The sequence below is a fragment of the Impatiens glandulifera genome, chromosome 1, assembly GCF_907164915.1.
Source record: "Impatiens glandulifera chromosome 1, dImpGla2.1, whole genome shotgun sequence".
Classification (NCBI taxonomy): Eukaryota; Viridiplantae; Streptophyta; class Magnoliopsida; order Ericales; family Balsaminaceae; genus Impatiens; species Impatiens glandulifera.
The window spans coordinates 34,873,364-34,879,363 of record NC_061862.1 but is presented as its reverse complement, the minus strand read 5'-3'; positions in this window follow the sequence as shown (position 1 = coordinate 34,879,363).

Below are 6,000 nucleotides of genomic sequence, written 5' to 3'. Positions count from 1 at the left end.
TCTTTTAATCCTAAATCTCTATCAAGAAGTGATAGTTTGAATCTTTAGATTCTTTAGATCAACCAACTTGAACCTCATACTTTTTCTTGAACAAATTAGTTTGCAATCCGCTAGTTTCTTGAATCCAAAAACTCCTAGAAATCCAAGAATATTATTTCAAGATTCACTATCTCTCTTCAATTGTCTTCACCAATGCTACAAATGATCATTTATAGTTTCTCTGAAAGAAATCGAATATCCTTCCATTTGAATTGATCGAACCTCTCATCTAGCCCCTTTTTCATGACTAGGAATCCCATTCAAGGTCTCAATCATCTCATTAATGAGATGACAAATAAATCATCTCATTCATCTAAACTATGATCCACAATGTATAGACAATTAAGAGAGAACAAAAGAAGTAAAAAAATCATCACTTTCGAATTAACCGAGTCACCCATCTAGCCCTTTTTCATGACTAGGAATCCCACTCAAGGTTTTATTTATCTTCTCACATTAGAAGACAATGCAATGATTTCTTCTTGGTCGTTTGAGAGTTTCTCTCAAGATGTCTCTACCTCAACTTATAAGTGTCTTTAATTAGTCTTCATCTTCTTGATCTTTCATTCATAATCTGTGTTAACTGGAATTATTTCAATCCTTAATCACCCGCCAACCCAATGCAATCTTACAATTTGGCCCGAGTATTGCCCTGTCAACATGTCGATAATGTTGTTATCGGCAAACACCATTTTGATAACAACTTTCCATACTCGACCATGTTTTTGTCAAGTGTAAAAGCACAGAATCTCACCACCGTCTTTATCTTGATTAGCTCTTCCAATAAGATAAGGTCATAATAAAAAAGATACAAACTTTTTGGCCCCAAACAAGTCAAATAAAACTAAATTAGGCAAACAATTTAAGCCCCAGAAAACAAACTTCGAGACGTCCAAACTTTGATCCGATCGTTGAAAATGTAGAGGAATGAGTTACCGACCCTCTCAATAAAATCTCAACGCAATCAGACTTCGTTTGAATATCTGATTGTCAGTTTGATGAACCTTGCGCAGTTGTAGGCAAAAATCTGCTGCTAGATTTTCTCTCTACCTCTCTTTTAATTTTGACTTCTTCAATAACCGTTTTACAAAGAAAAATCTCTCCAAAATCCTTTTAGTTGAGAATATTTTCAAGCCAAAGCCCTCAACATAGTGAAATAATATCACCCATGTATGCCAAGACAACAATCAATTATAATAAAACCTCCAACTAATTTTTAACAAGCATGAAGATGTATCGTTTGTTCTCCACATTCTTTAGTCAAATCCTGCATAAAAAGAATCTAACAAACTATATATATGATTAGTGCACCCTCAACTCATACCTTAGAAATTATCATTCTTGATAGAACCCTTGAGGCATCAACACCCACTTGACAATTTCGCACCAGCACTTACCGGGATTGCCAATCAAAACCTACTCAAAAGGTTGATGCAAATCCAAATCCGACCTTTAAACACACATATCAAAAACACACTCTTGCAAACAAACATTAAAGTCACCTGCTTTAATTAGAAAACCCTTTACATGATGCATCAATTGTCTTCCACAATCCACAACATTGAATAAGCACTTCACCTTCTTTTTCAACTCAAATTTTCAATCTCCATATTGACGAATATCAAATCTCTTAGTAGATAAATCACAAATCTCCATATTTGAGAAATTCAAGTCAAACAAGCCTCAATACAAATCCAAGATCAAAACATATAAAGCTTTGAGAGTTTGATTAAAATCAAACAAGGCTTATGAAATCAAACGAGACTTAAGTGAAAAGTATTAGTTGAAAAAGTCTTAGTTGTTGACCGCTTCAAAGATTCTTGGCTTCTCTCTATATATTATATTATATCATAATATAATATCTATTTATTTTGGAATATATATAGATATATATAGAATATATATGAAGATATATATTTTTTCTTTTTTATATTTTAATACACCATATGTTCCAAATTAAAATAAGTCAAAGGAATATACCTCATCTTCTTCATTCTAGTGTCGTTGCCTACACGACGACTTTTCGTCAACTGCACCCATTGATGCATTCGAGAAGAACAAAAAGTTCATTGTTTTCTTCTCTCTTATTCTCAAGACATCGTCACCAAAAACTAAGAAATATTTTAACGACCGTTGACATCTCCTTAGCAATTGAAAATTTCGACTCAAATCTTCACAGCGGCTAAATCTTCTTCAACCAATATCGTTTTCTCAAATAACCAACAATCTTCAACAAAAGTACAAATATCCAACAACTTCTTCAATGGTGGTTAGGGTTTCCATCATATCTTCACAAAAAGATTAGGTTAAACATTCTCAAAAATGCTCTAATATCACTTGTTAAGAAAAGATTTAATCTAAACACACGATAAAAGAAGATATAAAGATAAAGTGGTAAAAATAATAAAGAACACAAGATATAACGAGGTTCGGTCAATAATGCCTACATCCTCGAGGAGTCGTCCATTCTATTGATATTTCATGTAATAATGGTCCAAGTAACCCTAAGTTATAATGTCTCTATAAATAGAAGTACAACAAAAGCCAAAAAGACTAAACTACTACTCCTAAGCCCAATAAAGGCTTAAAGACCATTACAATATATAAAATCTAATAAAATATGAGCCCATAACCCAACACTTTATTCTCTCCCTTTTGATTTGCTTGGTTAACAGCCTCTTACCACCGATGCTTCATCTGATGTAGCTATTTTGTTTTTCTTTTTTGTCTTACTTTCTCAATTCGTGATTATATAAAACAAAACTTACAACATCAAGAGATACATTTCTCTTTTCCAGGAAGTAACGATGTTTCAAAATGTTCTAATTAATTAGTAATAGACGATAACAACATCAAAGCCAAAATCTTCATCCTCAAATTTCACATCAAGATTTAAAAGATTGACTACTAATTAATTAAACTTAATAATGTGTTAAGTCATGGTGGTACATGACTGATAATCAAACCGAAATATACGTTTTTTATAAGGAGTTTATTCTAACCACTATTTTTCATCCAATGCTAGCCATAATTTATGTGCAGATTTCCATTTTTCATGACATACTTCTATTCTCTAGACATACACAATTGAATTGTTTTGCACACCAATTGATTTATGATACTCAATTATTTCCTTTTATTTTATCTGATTTTTTTGACCTCAATAGCAACATCTAGAACCTCACTTTGCTAAATGTCAAAATGCCTAATATCATTAAATATTTCTACCGCAAATTCTAAATTCGACATCGGAGTCCTCGCCAAAGACAAATCTTCAGCTCTGATACCATTTGTTGTGGAAAACTGACATATAAAAGATGAAAAAAAAGAAAGAAGACAGTAAATAATTTATTAACAGGTTCAGACAAATGTGAACATTAAGACTATCAATTAATAATGAAGAAGAAATAAATATTGGGTACATCAAATGAATTGAAAGAGAGTTCATTTTATAGAATAAGAAATTTCCCCCATTTTCATCATATTCCGATGTGAGATTTTAATTGTGAGAAGAGTTTATTTTATATACTAAAAAACTTTTCTCATTCCCATCATCTTCCGATGTGAAATTCTATTTGTGCCCCAGCACAAACGAATTACTCAATCCTCCTATCCCATTAATTGATTATGGATGTAAGAGTTGATTTCAAAAAAAAATCAACCTCATATATCTTGAATTGAGCCGCGTAAGTAATTGTTAGGTTAGGTGCAAACATTCCATAATTAATGCAACTCGAATTAAGCCATGCAAAGCAAGAAGTGCCTTCTCAGAACACGATGATGATCACTTTCTTAGTATGCTCAAGATTTCCCTTTGACCATCATGGGACAACAAATAACTTTTCAAAAAGTGATTCTTAAGAAATCGTGGGTCATAAAAATTAAAAATAAAAGAATTTCTTCCACATTGGTGAATAATAAAACGAATTGAAATCAAATAAAAGAATTTCTTCCACATTGGTGAATAATAAAACAGATTGAAATCTGTAACGATCTTGTACAAATCAATAACATCTTATCCCCTTTACATATGATTTATCCAAATAACAAAACCAATTCTTATTAAATAATCAAACAATCCCTGTTCCAGATTAGGTTTCGAGCCCGTAGCCGAAACATTTCGTTAAATTGGATGGATGTAATTATAAAAAAGAAAAAGAAAATAAAAAAAGTTCTACCTCAAATATGAACCAATAAATTTTGAAGTTATAAATCAATTTCACATATTAAAATTTTGTTTTTAAATTAATATTTAACTTGCTTAATACTATTTTTTATTGTTAGATATTTTAAATATAAAAAGAATATTAGTAAAGATATTATTATTTTATTATTTACTGTTATATTGGATAAACAACTCATTTATTTAAATTCAATAAATAACTTTATATTTTAATTATTATCTATCTATCTATTATTATCATAATTATTTAGTTAAACAACTTTTTTATTTTAAATAATTATCTATAAATTTTATTTATACATTATTTAATAAAATAAATTATTTGAAAATTTTATTATTTTAGGTGTTTTTTTTGTTAAACATTATTCACGTATATAAAAAAAAATTATAAGAATCGTTTAAGTAAAACGAAAAAAACATAAAAGAAAAATAAAATATAAAAATCGGAATGGTTACGAAATAGGTAGGTCTATCATATTTAAATGTTTTTTCTAATAATTTTATATGATTATTGTTGTAAAGTTAGTATAAGCATTTATGTCTAATGTGAATTATTATTTAAGGGCTTAGAATTATATTTCATTTCTTATATATTCGGCCAATTAATAAATCTAATACGTTGAATGTAAAGTCTGATATATTGAGTTTTAAATCCACTAAACTGTATTCTTGTTATGCCTCCAATTAAAATGGTAGTGAAGCTAAATTGCATTTGTTATTATAAGAAGGAAAACAAATCAATTATAAAGAAGTGGTTATATGTGTAATCATAAATTTGCAATGGAAAATATCAAATGTCACAAACTTAAATCTGTGAGCATTGAAAAACAATAAAGCCTAATAACTTTTTAGCGTCTTAGTTGACTACAAAATATATCCGTTTTTCATTAATCGGATTCATCAGTAATCTAATCTTTTTTTTCTTCTGTAATGATCTAATAGTTTAGCTGTTTTTCCCTTTGTTGATCCATTGTACCAAATGTTGTGATGAAAGTTTTGGTAATGGATGAGATCTACTTCAGTTTTAAGTTTTAAGTGTTTATTTGTATTTCCTTGTTTCATATATATCTGAGACTATCATATAGCAACAATTTTTTTAATGTATAATAAAATTTTAACACGTTTTAATTTCATATATAATTTTGAAATAATTTATTTCTTGAAAAAAGGAAATAAAAAGGACTAATCAATTATTGATAGTTACTCTACACTGTAGGGAATCACGAGTCTCATTTACAGCTAATATACAAATGTATTAATGCAGTGCTAACATCATTTAATTAAATTCTCATTTTTATAACATTAAATGCAATTATAGTATTTGTTAAGAGAAAAAAAAAAACATTAAACCGCGTATCAAGCCATGATAAATTAGATAGTAATGTTATTATATTTGAATAATTTCAATAAAAATTATTTTAGCCATTATAATAATATGTATTCATTTTCTTGGCTGCTGAAATCTAATTATAATAAGCTTTGCATAATAATAATAATAATAATAATAATAATAATAATAATAATAATAATAATAATAATAATAATAATAATAATAATAATTAGACATGCAATTTATGGACATATCACTTCATCTTGAGGATTGTCAAGTGGGCAATTTGGTCCCCTAGACTAGTCGACCCATCTAATAATAATATATATAGTATTATATATGTTTAATAAAAATAAGAAACATAAATATGCTGTAAACTCTTGTATTTGTCCCCAAATAAAAGATATGTCACTTCTAGGGTTATAATTTGATTTTAGTTTTTAAACCA